The sequence below is a fragment of the Anthonomus grandis genome, chromosome 10 (assembly GCF_022605725.1).
Source record: "Anthonomus grandis grandis chromosome 10, icAntGran1.3, whole genome shotgun sequence".
NCBI lineage: Eukaryota > Metazoa > Arthropoda > Insecta > Coleoptera > Curculionidae > Anthonomus > Anthonomus grandis.
Window position 1 is genome coordinate 30,025,580 of NC_065555.1, and position 17,017 is coordinate 30,042,596.

General features: G+C 40.5%; 1 long non-coding RNA gene across 2 annotated transcripts; it reads left to right on the forward strand.

The window, feature by feature from the left end:
- The first annotated feature begins 2,133 nt into the window (after positions 1–2,133).
- On the forward strand, positions 2,134–14,785 carry LOC126741596 (uncharacterized). 2 transcript variants are annotated; one of them, XR_007662235.1, is made up of 3 exons: positions 2,134–2,461; positions 13,422–14,060; positions 14,427–14,785. It is a non-coding gene; the product is annotated as an uncharacterized LOC126741596 (long non-coding RNA). The 2 variants fall into 2 exon arrangements; XR_007662234.1 differs by lacking the exon at positions 2,134–2,461 and adding an exon at positions 2,624–3,191.
- Positions 14,786–17,017: the final 2,232 nt, after the last annotated feature.

Here is a 17,017-nt window from a genome sequence, read left to right on the forward strand (position 1 = left end):
TACTTTCGGGTTTCAAGAAAATCGATTTTTCGCATTTTCAAAGTGCTATAACTCCCTTAGTTTTTCTCGAAACTCATTATAACCCGGTGTTTTCGTGTTGTAGGTGATAAGAACAAGCCGCTGGTATAGTTAGCTCAAATTCGAAAAAAATCAATTTTTGGTGAAAAATTCGATACGGGGGGGTATACCCTAAAAATGAAAAATCCCAAAGTTTGGAGGTCCATATCTCGGCTCCTATGGGCACTATCGGAAAAAATTCCAACGGTTTTGTCTTAGTTTTGTCGTTCTGAATCCAACGAGACCATCCGCAAGGTCGTAGCTTTTACGATAGCCGAGATATGGCATTTTTGATGCCCATTTTTGGCCTCAAAAACGGGGTCAAAAATTGACTTTTTTCCGAATTTTCAAAGTGCTATAATTCCACTTGTTCTGGTCGAATTCCGTTATAAACCGGTGTTTTCGTAATGTATGTGATGGGAATAAGCCGCTAATAGAAGTTTCTATAGCTACTTTCGAGTTTCAAGAAAATCGATTTTTCGCATTTTCAAAGTGCTATAACTCCCTTAGTTTTTCTCGAAACTCATTATAACCCGGTGTTTTCGTGTTGTAGGTGATGGGAACAAGCCGCTGGTATAGTTAGCTCAAATTTGAAAAAAATCAATTTTTGGTGAAAAATTCGATACGGTGGGGTATACCCTAAAAATGAAAAATCCCAAACTTTGGAGGTCCATATCTCGGCTCCTATGAGCACTATCAGGAAAATTTCAACGGTTTTGTCTTAGTTTCGTCGTTCTGAATCCAACGAGACCATCCGCAAGGCCGTAGCTTTTACGATAGCCGAGATATGGCATTTTTGATGCCCATTTTTGGCCTCAAAAACGGGGTCAAAAATTGACTTTTTTCCGAATTTTCAAAGTGCTATAATTTCAGTTGTTCTGGTCGAATTCCGTTATAATCCGGTGTTTTCGTAATGTAGGTGATGGGAATAAGCCGCTAATAGGGGTTTCTATAGCTATTTTCCGGTTTCAAGAAAATCGATTTTTCGCATTTTCAAAGTGCTATAACTCCCTTAGTTTTTCTCGAAACTCATTATAACCCGGTGTTTTCGTGTTGTAGGTGATGAGAACAAGCCGCTGGTATAGTTAGCTCAAATTCGAAAAAAATCAATTTTTGGTGAAAAATTCGATACGGGGGGTATACCCTAAAAATGAAAAATCCCAAACTTTGGAGGCCCATATCTCGGCTCCTATGAGCACTATCGGGAAAATTCCAACGGTTTTGTCTTAGTTTCGTCGTTCTGAATCCAACGAGACCATCCGCAAGGTCGTAGCTTTTACGATAGCCGAGATATGGCATTTTTGATGCCCATTTTTGGCCTCAAAAACGGGGTCAAAAATTGACTTTTTTCCGAATTTTCAAAGTGCTATAATTTCAGTTGTTCTGGTCGAATTCCGTTATAACCCGGTGTTTTCGTAATGTAGGTGATGGGAATAAGCCGCTAATAGGGGTTTCTATAGCTACTTTCGGGTTTCAAGAAAATCGATTTTTCGCATTTTTAAAGTGCTATAACTCCCTTAGTTTTTCTCGAAACTCATTATAACCCGGTGTTTTCGTGTTGTAGGTGATGGGAACAAGCCGCTGGTATAGTTAGCTCAAATTCGAAAAAAATCAATTTTTGGTGAAAAAATTTGATACGGGGGGATATACCCGAAAAATGAAAAAACCCAAACTTTGAAGGTCGATATCTCGGCTTCTATGGATATTTTTGATGCCCATATTTGTCCTCAAAAACGGACGTCGAAAACGACTTTTTCAGGATTTTCAAAGTGCTCTCATTCCCTTAGTTCTGCTCGGATCCTGTTATAACCCGATGTTTTCGTAATCTAGGTGACCCAAATAAGACGCTGGTATACTTAGTTTGATTTCGAAAAAAATCAATTTTTGGTGAAAAAATTCGATACGGGGGAGTATACCCGAAAAATGAAAAAACCCAAACTTTGAAGGTCGATATCTCGGCTTCTATGGGAGCCATCGGGAAAATTCCAACGGTTTTGTCGTAGTTTCGTCATTTTGAATCCAACGAGACCATCCGCAAGGTCGTAGCTCTTACGATAGCTGAGATATGGCATTTTTGATGCCCATTTTTGGCCTCAAAAACGGACGTCGAAAACGACTTTTTCAGGATTTTCAAAGTGCTCTCATTCCCTTAGTTCTGCTCGGATCCTGTTATAACCCGGTGTTTTCGTAATCTAGGTGATCCAAATAAGACGCTGGTATACTTAGTTTGATTTCGAAAAAAATCAATTTTTGGTGAAAAATTCGATACGGGGGGGTATACCCGAAAAATGAAAAAACCCAAACTTTGAAGGTCGATATCTCGGCTTCTATGGGAGCTATCGGGAAAATTCCAACGGTTTTGTCTTAGTTTTGTCATTCTGAATCCAACGAGACCATCCGCAAGGTCGTAGCTCTTACGATAGCCGAGATATGGCATTTTTGATACCCATTTTTTGCCTCAAAAACGGACGTCGAAAACGACTTTTTCAGGATTTTCAAAGTGCTCTCATTCCCTTAGTTCTGCTCGGATCCTGTTATAACCCGGTGTTTTCGTAATCTAGGTGATCCAAATAAGACGCTGGTATACTTAGTTTGATTTCGAAAAAAATCAATTTTTGGTGAAAAATTCGATACGGGGGGGTATACCCGAAAAATGAAAAAACCCAAACTTTGAAGGTCGATATCTCGGCTTCTATGGGAGCTATCGGGAAAATTCCAACGGTTTTGTCTTAGTTTCGTCATTCTAAATCCAACGAGACCATCCGCAAGGTCGTAGCTCTTACGATAGCTGAGATATGGCATTTTTGATGCCCATTTTTGGCCTCAAAAACGGACGTCGAAAACGACTTTTTCAGGATTTTCAAAGTGCTCTCATTCCCTTAGTTCTGCTCGGATCCTGTTATAACCCGGTGTTTTCGTAATCTAGGTGATCCAAATAAGACGCTGGTATACTTAGTTTGATTTCGAAAAAAATCAATTTTTGGTGAAAAATTCGATACGGGGGGGTATACCCGAAAAATGAAAAAACCCAAACTTTGAAGGTCGATATCTCGGCTTCTATGGGAGCTATCGGGAAAATTCCAACGGTTTTGTCTTAGTTTTGTCATTCTGAATCCAACGAGACCATCCGCAAGGTCGTAGCTCTTACGATAGCCGAGATATGGCATTTTTGATACCCATTTTTTGCCTCAAAAACGGACGTCGAAAACGACTTTTTCTGGATTTTCAAAGTGCTCTCATTCCCTTAGTTCTGCTCGGATCCTGTTATAACCCGGTGTTTTCGTAATCTAGGTGATCCAAATAAGACGCTGGTATACTTAGTTTGATTTCGAAAAAAATCAATTTTTGGTGAAAAATTCGATAGGGGGGGGTATACCCGAAAAATGAAAAAACCCAAACTTTGAAGGTCGATATCTCGGCTTCTATGGGAGCTATCGGGAAAATTCCAACGGTTTTGTCTTAGTTTCGTCATTCTGAATCCAACGAGACCATCCGCAAGGTCGTAGCTCTTACGATAGCCGAGATATGGCATTTTTGATGCCCATTTTTGGCCTCAAAAACGGACTTCGAAAACGACTTTTTCAGGATTTTCAAAGTGCTCTCATTCCCTTAGTTCCGCTCGGATCCTGTTATAACCCGGTGTTTTCGTAATCTAGGTGATCCAAATAAGACGCTGGTATACTTAGTTTGATTTCGAAAAAAATCAATTTTTGGTGAAAAATTCGATACGGGGGGGGGGTATACCCGAAAAATGAAAAAAACCCAAACTTTGAAGGTCGATATCTCGGCTTCTATGGGAGCTATCGGGAAAATTCCAACGGTTTTGTCTTAGTTTCGTCATTCTAAATCCAACGAGACCATCCGCAAGGTCGTAGCTCTTACGATAGCCGAGATATGGCATTTTTGATACCCATTTTTTGCCTCAAAAACGAACGTCGAAAACGACTTTTTCATGATTTTCAAAGTGCTCTCATTCCCTTAGTTCTGCTCGGATCCTGTTATAACCCGGTGTTTTTCGTAATCTAGGTGATCCAAATAAGACGCTGGTATACTTAGTTTGATTTCGAAAAAAATCAATTTTTGGTGAAAAATTCGATACGGGGGGTATACCCGAAATATGAAAAAACCCAAACTTTGAAGGTCGATATCTCGGCTTCTATGGGAGCTATCGGGAAAATTCCAACGGTTTTGTCTTAGTTTCGTCATTCTAAATCCAACGAGACCATCCGCAAGGTCGTAGCTCTTACGATATCCGAGATATGGCATTTTTGATGCCCATTTTTGGCCTCAAAAACGGACGTCGAAAACGACTTATTCAGCATTTTCAAAGTGCTCTCATTCCCTTAGTTCTGCTCGGATCCTGTTATAACCCGGTGTTTTCGTAATCAAGGTGATCCAAATAAGACGCTGGTATACTTAGTTTGATTTCGAAAAAAATCAATTTTTGGTGAAAAATTCGATACGGGGGGGTATACCCGAAAAATGAAAAAAACCCAAACTTTGAAGGTCGATATCTCGGCTTCTATGGGAGCTATCGGGAAAATTCCAACGGTTTTGTCTTAGTTTCGTCATTCTAAATCCAACGAGACCATCCGCAAGGTCGTAGCTCTTACGATATCCGAGATATGGCATTTTTGATGCCCATTTTTGGCCTCAAAAACGGACGTCGAAAACGACTTATTCAGCATTTTCAAAGTGCTCTCATTCCCTTAGTTCTGCTCGGATCCTGTTATAACCCGGTGTTTTCGTAATCAAGGTGATCCAAATAAGACGCTGGTATACTTAGTTTGATTTCGAAAAAAATCAATTTTTGGTGAAAAATTCGATACGGGGGGGTATACCCGAAAAATGAAAAAACCCAAACTTTGAAGGTCGATATCTCAGCTTCTATGGGAGCTATCGGGAAAATTCCAAACGGTTTTCTCTTAGATTCGTCATTCTAAATCCAACGAGACCATCCGCAAGGGTCGTAGCTCTTACGATAGCCGAGATATGGCATTTTTGATACCCATTTTTTGCCTCAAAAACGGACGTCGAAAACGACTTTTTCAGGATTTTCAAAGTGCTCTCATTCCCTTAGTTCTGCTCGGATCCTGTTATAACCCGGTGTTTTCGTAATCAAGGTGATCCAAATAAGACGCTGGTATACTTAGTTTGATTTCGAAAAAAATCAATTTTTGGTGAAAAATTCGATACGGGGGGGTATACCCGAAAAATGAAAAAACCCAAACTTTGAAGGTCGATATCTCGGCTTCTATGGGAGCTATCGGGAAAATTCCAACGGTTTTGTCTTAGTTTCGTCATTCTGAATCCAACGAGACCATCCGCAAGGTCGTAGCTCTTACATTAGCCGAGATATGGCATTTTTGATGCCCATTTTTGGCCTCAAAAACGGACTTCGAAAACGACTTTTTCATGATTTTCAAAGTGCTCTCATTCCCTTAGTTCTGCTCGGATCCTGTTATAACCCAGTGTTTTCGTAATCTAGGTGATCCAAATAAGACGCTGGTATACTTAGTTTGATTTCGAAAAAAATCAATTTTTGGGGAAAAATTCGATACGGGGGGGTATACCCGAAAAATGAAAAAACCCAAACTTTGAAGGTCGATATCTCGGCTTCTATGGGAGCTATCGGGAAAATTCCAACGGTTTTCTCTTAGATTCGTCATTCTAAATCCAACGAGACCATCCGCAAGGTCGTAGCTCTTACGATAGCCGAGATATGGCATTTTTGATGCCCATTTTTTGCCTCAAAAACGGACGTCGAAAACGACTTATTCAGCATTTTCAAAGTGCTCTCATTCCCTTAGTTCTGCTCGGATCCTGTTATAACCCGGTGTTTTCGTAATCAAGGTGATCCAAATAAGACGCTGGTATACTTAGTTTGATTTCGAAAAAAATCAATTTTTGGTGAAAAATTCGATACGGGGGGGTATACCCGAAAAATGAAAAAACCCAAACTTTGAAGGTCGATATCTCGGCTTCTATGGGAGCTATCGGGAAAATTCCAACGGTTTTCTCTTAGATTCGTCATTCTAAATCCAACGAGACCATCCGCAAGGTCGTAGCTCTTACGATAGCCGAGATATGGCATTTTTGATGCCCATTTTTGGCCTCAAAAACGGACTTCGAAAACGACTTTTTCAGGATTTTCAAAGTGCTCTCATTCCCTTAGTTCCGCTCGGATCCTGTTATAACCCGGTGTTTTCGTAATCTAGGTGATCCAAATAAGACGCTGGTATACTTAGTTTGATTTCGAAAAAAATCAATTTTTGGTGAAAAATTCGATACAGGGGGGTATACCCGAAAAATGAAAAAACCCAAACTTTGAAGGTCGATATCTCGGCTTCTATGGGAGCTATCGGGAAAATTCCAACGGTTTTCTCTTAGATTCGTCATTCTAAATCCAACGAGACCATCCGCAAGGTCGTAGCTCTTACGATATCCGAGATATGGCATTTTTGATGCCCATTTTTGGCCTCAAAAACGGACGTCGAAAACGACTTATTCAGCATTTTCAAAGTGCTCTCATTCCCTTAGTTCTGCTCGGATCCTGTTATAACCCGGTGTTTTTATAATCTAGGTGATCCAAATAAGACGCTGGTATACTTAGTTTGATTTCGAAAAAAATCAATTTTTGGTGAAAAATTCGATACAGGGGGGTATACCCGAAAAATGAAAAAACCCAAACTTTGAAGGTCGATATCTCGGCTTCTATGGGAGCTATCGGGAAAATTCCAACGGTTTTGTCTTAGTTTCGTCATTCTAAATCCAACGAGACCATCCGCAAGGTCGTAGCTCTTACGATATCCGAGATATGGCATTTTTGATGCCCATTTTTGGCCTCAAAAACGGACGTCGAAAACGACTTATTCAGCATTTTCAAAGTGCTCTCATTCCCTTAGTTCTGCTCGGATCCTGTTATAACCCGGTGTTTTCATAATCTAGGTGATCCAAATAAGACGCTGGTATACTTAGTTTGATTTCGAAAAAAATCAATTTTTGGTGAAAAATTCGATACAGGGGGGTATACCCGAAAAATGAAAAAACCCAAACTTTGAAGGTCGATATCTCGGCTTCTATGGGAGCTATCGGGAAAATTCCAACGGTTTTCTCTTAGATTCGTCATTCTAAATCCAACGAGACCATCCGCAAGGTCGTAGCTCTTACGATATCCGAGATATGGCATTTTTGATGCCCATTTTTGACCTCAAAAACGGACGTCGAAAACGACTTTTTCATGATTTTCAAAGTGCTCTCATTCCCTTAGTTCTGCTCGGATCCTGTTATAACCCGGTGTTTTCATAATCTAGGTGATCCAAATAAGACGCTGGTATACTTAGTTTGATTTCGAAAAAAATCAATTTTTGGTGAAAAATTCGATACAGGGGGGTATACCCGAAAAATGAAAAAACCCAAACTTTGAAGGTCGATATCTCGGCTTCTATGGGAGCTATCGGGAAAATTCCAACGGTTTTCTCTTAGATTCGTCATTCTAAATCCAACGAGACCATCCGCAAGGTCGTAGCTCTTACGATAGCCGAGATATGGCATTTTTGATGCCCATTTTTTGCCTCAAAAACGGACGTCGAAAACGACTTATTCAGCATTTTCAAAGTGCTCTCATTCCCTTAGTTCTGCTCGGATCCTGTTATAACCCGGTGTTTTCGTAATCAAGGTGATCCAAATAAGACGCTGGTATACTTAGTTTGATTTCGAAAAAAATCAATTTTTGGTGAAAAATTCGATACGGGGGGGTATACCCGAAAAATGAAAAAACCCAAACTTTGAAGGTCGATATCTCGGCTTCTATGGGAGCTATCGGGAAAATTCCAACGGTTTTCTCTTAGATTCGTCATTCTAAATCCAACGAGACCATCCGCAAGGTCGTAGCTCTTACGATAGCCGAGATATGGCATTTTTGATGCCCATTTTTGGCCTCAAAAACGGACTTCGAAAACGACTTTTTCAGGATTTTCAAAGTGCTCTCATTCCCTTAGTTCCGCTCGGATCCTGTTATAACCCGGTGTTTTCGTAATCTAGGTGATCCAAATAAGACGCTGGTATACTTAGTTTGATTTCGAAAAAAATCAATTTTTGGTGAAAAATTCGATACAGGGGGGTATACCCGAAAAATGAAAAAACCCAAACTTTGAAGGTCGATATCTCGGCTTCTATGGGAGCTATCGGGAAAATTCCAACGGTTTTCTCTTAGATTCGTCATTCTAAATCCAACGAGACCATCCGCAAGGTCGTAGCTCTTACGATATCCGAGATATGGCATTTTTGATGCCCATTTTTGGCCTCAAAAACGGACGTCGAAAACGACTTATTCAGCATTTTCAAAGTGCTCTCATTCCCTTAGTTCTGCTCGGATCCTGTTATAACCCGGTGTTTTCATAATCTAGGTGATCCAAATAAGACGCTGGTATACTTAGTTTGATTTCGAAAAAAATCAATTTTTGGTGAAAAATTCGATACAGGGGGGTATACCCGAAAAATGAAAAAACCCAAACTTTGAAGGTCGATATCTCGGCTTCTATGGGAGCTATCGGGAAAATTCCAACGGTTTTGTCTTAGTTTCGTCATTCTAAATCCAACGAGACCATCCGCAAGGTCGTAGCTCTTACGATATCCGAGATATGGCATTTTTGATGCCCATTTTTGGCCTCAAAAACGGACGTCGAAAACGACTTATTCAGCATTTTCAAAGTGCTCTCATTCCCTTAGTTCTGCTCGGATCCTGTTATAACCCGGTGTTTTCATAATCTAGGTGATCCAAATAAGACGCTGGTATACTTAGTTTGATTTCGAAAAAAATCAATTTTTGGTGAAAAATTCGATACAGGGGGGTATACCCGAAAAATGAAAAAACCCAAACTTTGAAGGTCGATATCTCGGCTTCTATGGGAGCTATCGGGAAAATTCCAACGGTTTTGTCTTAGTTTCGTCATTCTAAATCCAACGAGACCATCCGCAAGGTCGTAGCTCTTACGATATCCGAGATATGGCATTTTTGATGCCCATTTTTGGCCTCAAAAACGGACGTCGAAAACGACTTATTCAGCATTTTCAAAGTGCTCTCATTCCCTTAGTTCTGCTCGGATCCTGTTATAACCCGGTGTTTTCGTAATCAAGGTGATCCAAATAAGACGCTGGTATACTTAGTTTGATTTCGAAAAAAATCAATTTTTGGTGAAAAATTCGATACGGGGGGGTATACCCGAAAAATGAAAAAACCCAAACTTTGAAGGTCGATATCTCGGCTTCTATGGGAGCTATCGGGAAAATTCCAACGGTTTTGTCTTAGTTTCGTCATTCTGAATCCAACGAGACCATCCGCAAGGTCGTAGCTCTTACATTAGCCGAGATATGGCATTTTTGATGCCCATTTTTGGCCTCAAAAACGGACTTCGAAAACGACTTTTTCATGATTTTCAAAGTGCTCTCATTCCCTTAGTTCTGCTCGGATCCTGTTATAACCCAGTGTTTTCGTAATCTAGGTGATCCAAATAAGACGCTGGTATACTTAGTTTGATTTCGAAAAAAATCAATTTTTGGGGAAAAATTCGATACGGGGGGGTATACCCGAAAAATGAAAAAACCCAAATTTTGAAGGTCGATATCTCGGCTTCTATGGGAGCTATCGGGAAAATTCCAACGGTTTTGTCTTAGTTTCGTCATTCTAAATCCAACGAGACCATCCGCAAGGTCGTAGCTCTTACGATAGCCGAGATATGGCATTTTTGATACCCATTTTTGACCTCAAAAACGGACGTCGAAAACGACTTTTTCATGATTTTCAAAGTGCTCTCATTCCCTTAGTTCTGCTCGGATCCTGTTATAACCCGGTGTTTTCGTAATCTAGGTGATCCAAATAAGACGCTGGTATACTTAGTTTGATTTCGAAAAAAATCAATTTTTGGTGAAAAATTCGATACGGGGGGGTATACCCGAAAAATGAAAAAACCCAAATTTTGAAGGTCGATATCTCGGCTTCTATGGGAGCTATCGGGAAAATTCCAACGGTTTTGTCTTAGTTTCGTCATTCTAAATCCAACGAGACCATCCGCAAGGTCGTAGCTCTTACGATAGCCGAGATATGGCATTTTTGATACCCATTTTTTGCCTCAAAAACGGACGTCGAAAACGACTTTTTCAGGATTTTCAAAGTGCTCTCATTCCCTTAGTTCTGCTCGGATCCTGTTATAACCCGGTGTTTTCGTAATCTAGGTGATCCAAATAAGACGCTGGTATACTTAGTTTGATTTCGAAAAAAATCAATTTTTGGTGAAAAATTCGATACGGGGGGGTATACCCGAAAAATGAAAAAACCCAAACTTTGAAGGTCGATATCTCAGCTTCTATGGGAGCTATCGGGAAAATTCCAACGGTTTTGTCTTAGTTTTGTCATTCTGAATCCAACGAGACCATCCGCAAGGTCGTAGCTCTTACGATAGCCGAGATATGGCATTTTTGATACCCATTTTTTGCCTCAAAAACGGACGTCGAAAACGACTTTTTCTGGATTTTCAAAGTGCTCTCATTCCCTTAGTTCTGCTCGGATCCTGTTATAACCCGGTGTTTTCGTAATCTAGGTGATCCAAATAAGACGCTGGTATACTTAGTTTGATTTCGAAAAAAATCAATTTTTGGTGAAAAATTCGATAGGGGGGGGTATACCCGAAAAATGAAAAAACCCAAACTTTGAAGGTCGATATCTCGGCTTCTATGGGAGCTATCGGGAAAATTCCAACGGTTTTGTCTTAGTTTCGTCATTCTGAATCCAACGAGACCATCCGCAAGGTCGTAGCTCTTACGATAGCCGAGATATGGCATTTTTGATGCCCATTTTTGGCCTCAAAAACGGACTTCGAAAACGACTTTTTCAGGATTTTCAAAGTGCTCTCATTCCCTTAGTTCCGCTCGGATCCTGTTATAACCCGGTGTTTTCGTAATCTAGGTGATCCAAATAAGACGCTGGTATACTTAGTTTGATTTCGAAAAAAATCAATTTTTGGTGAAAAATTCGAAACGGGGGGGTATACCCGAAAAATTAAAAAACCCAAACTTTGAAGGTCGATATCTCGGCTTCTATGGGAGCTATCGGGAAAATTCCAACGGTTTTGTCTTAGTTTCGTCATTCTAAATCCAACGAGACCATCCGCAAGGTCGTAGCTCTTACATTAGCCGAGATATGGCATTTTTGATACCCATTTTTTGCCTCAAAAACGGACGTCGAAAACGACTTTTTCAGGATTTTCAAAGTGCTCTCATTCCCTTAGTTCTGCTCGGATCCTGTTATAACCCGGTGTTTTCGTAATCTAGGTGATCCAAATAAGACGCTGGTATACTTAGTTTGATTTCGAAAAAAATCAATTTTTGGTGAAAAATTCGATACGGGGGGGGGGTATACCCGAAAAATGAAAAAACCCAAACTTTGAAGGTCGATATCTCGGCTTCTATGGGAGCTATCGGGAAAATTCCAACGGTTTTGTCTTAGTTTCGTCATTCTAAATCCAACGAGACCATCCGCAAGGTCGTAGCTCTTACGATAGCCGAGATATGGCATTTTTGATACCCATTTTTTGCCTCAAAAACGAACGTCGAAAACGACTTTTTCATGATTTTCAAAGTGCTCTCATTCCCTTAGTTCTGCTCGGATCCTGTTATAACCCGGTGTTTTCGTAATCTAGGTGATCCAAATAAGACGCTGGTATACTTAGTTTGATTTCGAAAAAAATCAATTTTTGGTGAAAAATTCGATACGGGGGGGTATACCCGAAATATGAAAAAACCCAAACTTTGAAGGTCGATATCTCGGCTTCTATGGGAGCTATCGGGAAAATTCCAACGGTTTTGTCTTAGTTTCGTCATTCTAAATCCAACGAGACCATCCGCAAGGTCGTAGCTCTTACGATAGCCGAGATATGGCATTTTTGATACCCATTTTTTGCCTCAAAAACGGACGTCGAAAACGAATTTTTCAGGATTTTCAAAGTGCTCTCATTCCCTTAGTTCTGCTCGGATCCTGTTATAACCCGGTGTTTTCGTAATCTAGGTGATCCAAATAAGACGCTGGTATACTTAGTTTGATTTCGAAAAAAATCAATTTTTGGTGAAAAATTCGATACAGGGGGGTATACCCGAAAAATGAAAAAAACCCAAACTTTGAAGGTCGATATCTCGGCTTCTATGGGAGCTATCGGGAAAATTCCAACGGTTTTGTCTTAGTTTCGTCATTCTAAATCCAACGAGACTATCCGCAAGGTCGTAGCTCTTACGATATCCGAGATATGGCATTTTTGATGCCCATTTTTGGCCTCAAAAACGGACGTCGAAAACGACTTATTCAGCATTTTCAAAGTGCTCTCATTCCCTTAGTTCTGCTCGGATCCTGTTATAACCCGGTGTTTTCGTAATCAAGGTGATCCAAATAAGACGCTGGTATACTTAGTTTGATTTCGAAAAAAATCAATTTTTGGTGAAAAATTGGATACGGGGGGTATACCCGAAAAATGAAAAAACCCAAACTTTGAAGGTCGATATCTCGGCTTCTATGGGAGCTATCGGGAAAATTCCAACGGTTTTGTCTTAGTTTCGTCATTCTGAATCCAACGAGACCATCCGCAAGGTCGTAGCTCTTACATTAGCCGAGATATGGCATTTTTGATGCCCATTTTTGGCCTCAAAAACGGACTTCGAAAACGACTTTTTCAGGATTTTCAAAGTGCTCTCATTCCCTTAGTTCTGCTCGGATCCTGTTATAACCCGGTGTTTTCGTAATCAAGGTGATCCAAATAAGACGCTGGTATACTTAGTTTGATTTCGAAAAAAATCAATTTTTGGTGAAAAATTCGATACGGGGGGGTATACCCGAAAAATGAAAAAACCCAAACTTTGAAGGTCGATATCTCGGCTTCTATGGGAGCTATCGGGAAAATTCCAACGGTTTTGTCTTAGTTTCGTCATTCTGAATCCAACGAGACCATCCGCAAGGTCGTAGCTCTTACATTAGCCGAAATATGGCATTTTTGATGCCCATTTTTGGCCTCAAAAACGGACTTCGAAAACGACTTTTTCATGATTTTCAAAGTGCTCTCATTCCCTTAGTTCTGCTCGGATCCTGTTATAACCCGGTGTTTTCGTAATCTAGGTGATTCAAATAAGACGCTGGTATACTTAGTTTGATTTCGAAAAAAATCAATTTTTGGGGAAAAATTCGATACGGGGGGGTATACCCGAAAAATGAAAAAACCCAAATTTTGAAGGTCGATATCTCGGCTTCTATGGGAGCTATCGGGAAAATTCCAACGGTTTTGTCTTAGTTTCGTCATTCTAAATCCAACGAGACCATCCGCAAGGTCGTAGCTCTTACGATAGCCGAGATATGGCATTTTTGATGCCCATTTTTGGCCTCAAAAACGGACGTCGAAAACGACTTTTTCAGGATTTTCAAAGTGCTCTCATTCCCTTAGTTCTGCTCGGATCCTGTTATAACCCGGTGTTTTCGTAATCTAGGTGACCCAAATAAGACGCTGGTATACTTAGTTTGATTTCGACAAAAATCAATTTTTGGTGAAAAAATTCGATACGGGGGGGTATACCCGAAAAATGAAAAAACCCAAACTTTGAAGGTCGATATCTCGGCTTCTATGGGAGCTATCGGGAAAATTTTAACGGTTTTGTCTTAGTTTCGTCGTTGTGAATCCAACGAGACCACCCGCAAGGTCCTAGCTTTTCTAATAGCTGAGATATGGCATTTTTGATGCCCATTTTTGGCCTCAAAAACGGACGTCGAAAACGACTTTTTCAGGATTTTCAAAGTGCTCTCATTCCCTTAGTTCTACTCGGATCCTGTTATAACCCGGTGTTTTCGTAATCTAGGTGACCCAAATAAGACGCTGGTATACTTAGTTTGATTTCGACAAAAATCAATTTTTGGTGAAAAAATTCGATAGGGGGGGGTATACCCGAAAAATGAAAAAACCCAAACTTTGAAGGTCGATATCTCAGCTTCTATGGGACCTATCGGGAAAATTTTAACGGTTTTGTCTTAGTTTCGTCGTTGTGAATCCAACGAGACCACCCGCAAGGTCGTAGCTCTTACGATAGCCGAGATATGGCATTTTTGATGCCCATTTTTGGCCTCAAAAACGGACGTCGAAAACGACTTTTTCAGGATTTTCAAAGTGCTCTCATTCCCTTAGTTCTGCTCGGATCCTGTTATAACCCGGTGTTTTCGTAATCTAGGTGACCCAAATAAGACGCTGGTATACTTAGTTTGATTTCGACAAAAATCAATTTTTGGTGAAAAAATTCGATAGGGGAGGGTATACCCGAAAAATGAAAAAACCCAAACTTTGAAGGTCGATATCTCGGCTTCTATGGGACCTATCGGGAAAATTTTAACGGTTTTGTCTTAGTTTCGTCGTTGTGAATCCAACGAGACCACCCGCAATGTCGTAGCTCTTACGATAGCCGAGATATGGCATTTTTGATGCCCATTTTTGGCCTCAAAAACGGACGTCGAAAACGACTTTTTCAGGATTTTCAAAGTGCTCTCATTCCCTTAGTTCTGCTCGGATCCTGTTATAACCCGGTGTTTTCGTAATCTAGGTGACCCAAATAAGACGCTGGTATACTTAGTTTGATTTCGACAAAAATCAATTTTTGGTGAAAAAATTCGATAGGGGAGGGTATACCCGAAAAATGAAAAAACCCAAACTTTGAAGGTCGATATCTCAGCTTCTATGGGACCTATCGGGAAAATTTTAACGGTTTTGTCTTAGTTTCGTCGTTGTGAATCCAACGAGACCACCCGCAAGGTCGTAGCTCTTACGATAGCCGAGATATGGCATTTTTGATGCCCATTTTTGGCCTCAAAAACGGACGTCGAAAACGACTTTTTCAGGATTTTCAAAGTGCTCTCATTCCCTTAGTTCTGCTCGGATCCTGTTATAACCCGGTGTTTTCGTAATCTAGGTGACCCAAATAAGACGCTGGTATACTTAGTTTGATTTCGACAAAAATCAATTTTTGGTGAAAAAATTCGATAGGGGGGGGTATACCCGAAAAATGAAAAAACCCAAACTTTGAAGGTCGATATCTCGGCTTTTATGGGACCTATCTGGAAAATTTTAACGGTTTTGTCTTAGTTTCGTCGTTGTAAATCCAACGAGACCACCCGCAAGGTCGTAGCTCTTACGATAGCCGAGATATGGCATTTTTGATGCCCATTTTTGGCCTCAAAAACGGACGTCGAAAACGACTTTTTCAGGATTTTCAAAGTGCTCTCATTCCCTTAGTTCTGCTCGGATCCTGTTATAACCCGGTGTTTTCGTAATCTAGGTGACCCAAATAAGACGCTGGTATACTTAGTTTGATTTCGACAAAAATCAATTTTTGGTGAAAAAATTCGATAGGGGAGGGTATACCCGAAAAATGAAAAAACCCAAACTTTGAAGGTCGATATCTCGGCTTCTATGGGACCTATCGGGAAAATTTTAACGGTTTTGTCTTAGTTTCGTCGTTGTGAATCCAACGAGACCACCCGCAATGTCGTAGCTCTTACGATAGCCGAGATATGGCATTTTTGATGCCCATTTTTGGCCTCAAAAACGGACGTCGAAAACGACTTTTTCAGGATTTTCAAAGTGCTCTCATTCCCTTAGTTCTGCTCGGATCCTGTTATAACCCGGTGTTTTCGTAATCTAGGTGACCCAAATAAGACGCTGGTATACTTAGTTTGATTTCGACAAAAATCAATTTTTGGTGAAAAAATTCGATACGGGGGGGTATACCCGAAAAATGAAAAAACCCAAACTTTGAAGGTGGATATCTCGGCTTCTATGGGAGCTATCGGGAAAATTTTAACGGTTTTGTCTTAGTTTCGTCGTTGTGAATCCAACGAGACCACCCGCAAGGTCCTAGCTTTTCTAATAGCTGAGATATGGCATTTTTGATGCCCATTTTTGGCCTCAAAAACGGACGTCGAAAACGACTTTTTCAGGATTTTCAAAGTGCTCTCATTCCCTTAGTTCTACTCGGATCCTGTTATAACCCGGTGTTTTCGTAATCTAGGTGACCCAAATAAGACGCTGGTATACTTAGTTTGATTTCGACAAAAATCAATTTTTGGTGAAAAAATTCGATAGGGGGGGGTATACCCGAAAAATGAAAAAACCCAAACTTTGAAGGTCGATATCTCAGCTTCTATGGGACCTATCGGGAAAATTTTAACGGTTTTGTCTTAGTTTCGTCGTTGTGAATCCAACGAGACCACCCGCAAGGTCGTAGCTCTTACGATAGCCGAGATATGGCATTTTTGATGCCCATTTTTGGCCTCAAAAACGGACGTCGAAAACGACTTTTTCAGGATTTTCAAAGTGCTCTCATTCCCTTAGTTCTGCTCGGATCCTGTTATAACCCGGTGTTTTCGTAATCTAGGTGACCCAAATAAGACGCTGGTATACTTAGTTTGATTTCGACAAAAATCAATTTTTGGTGAAAAAATTCGATAGGGGGGGGTATACCCGAAAAATGAAAAAACCCAAACTTTGAAGGTCGAAATCTCAGCTTCTATGGGACCTATCGGGAAAATTTTAACGGTTTTGTCTTAGTTTCGTCGTTGTGAATCCAACGAGACCACCCGCAAGGTCGTAGCTCTTACGATAGCCGAGATATGGCATTTTTGATGCCCATTTTTGGCCTCAAAAACGGACGTCGAAAACGACTTTTTCAGGATTTTCAAAGTGCTCTCATTCCCTTAGTTCTGCTCGGATCCTGTTATAACCCGGTGTTTTCGTAATCTAGGTGACCCAAATAAGACGCTGGTATACTTAGTTTGATTTCGACAAAAATCAATTTTTGGTGAAAAAATTCGATACGGGGGGGTATACCCGAAAAATGAAAAAACCCAAACTTTGAAGGTGGATATCTCGGCTTCTATGGGAGCTAT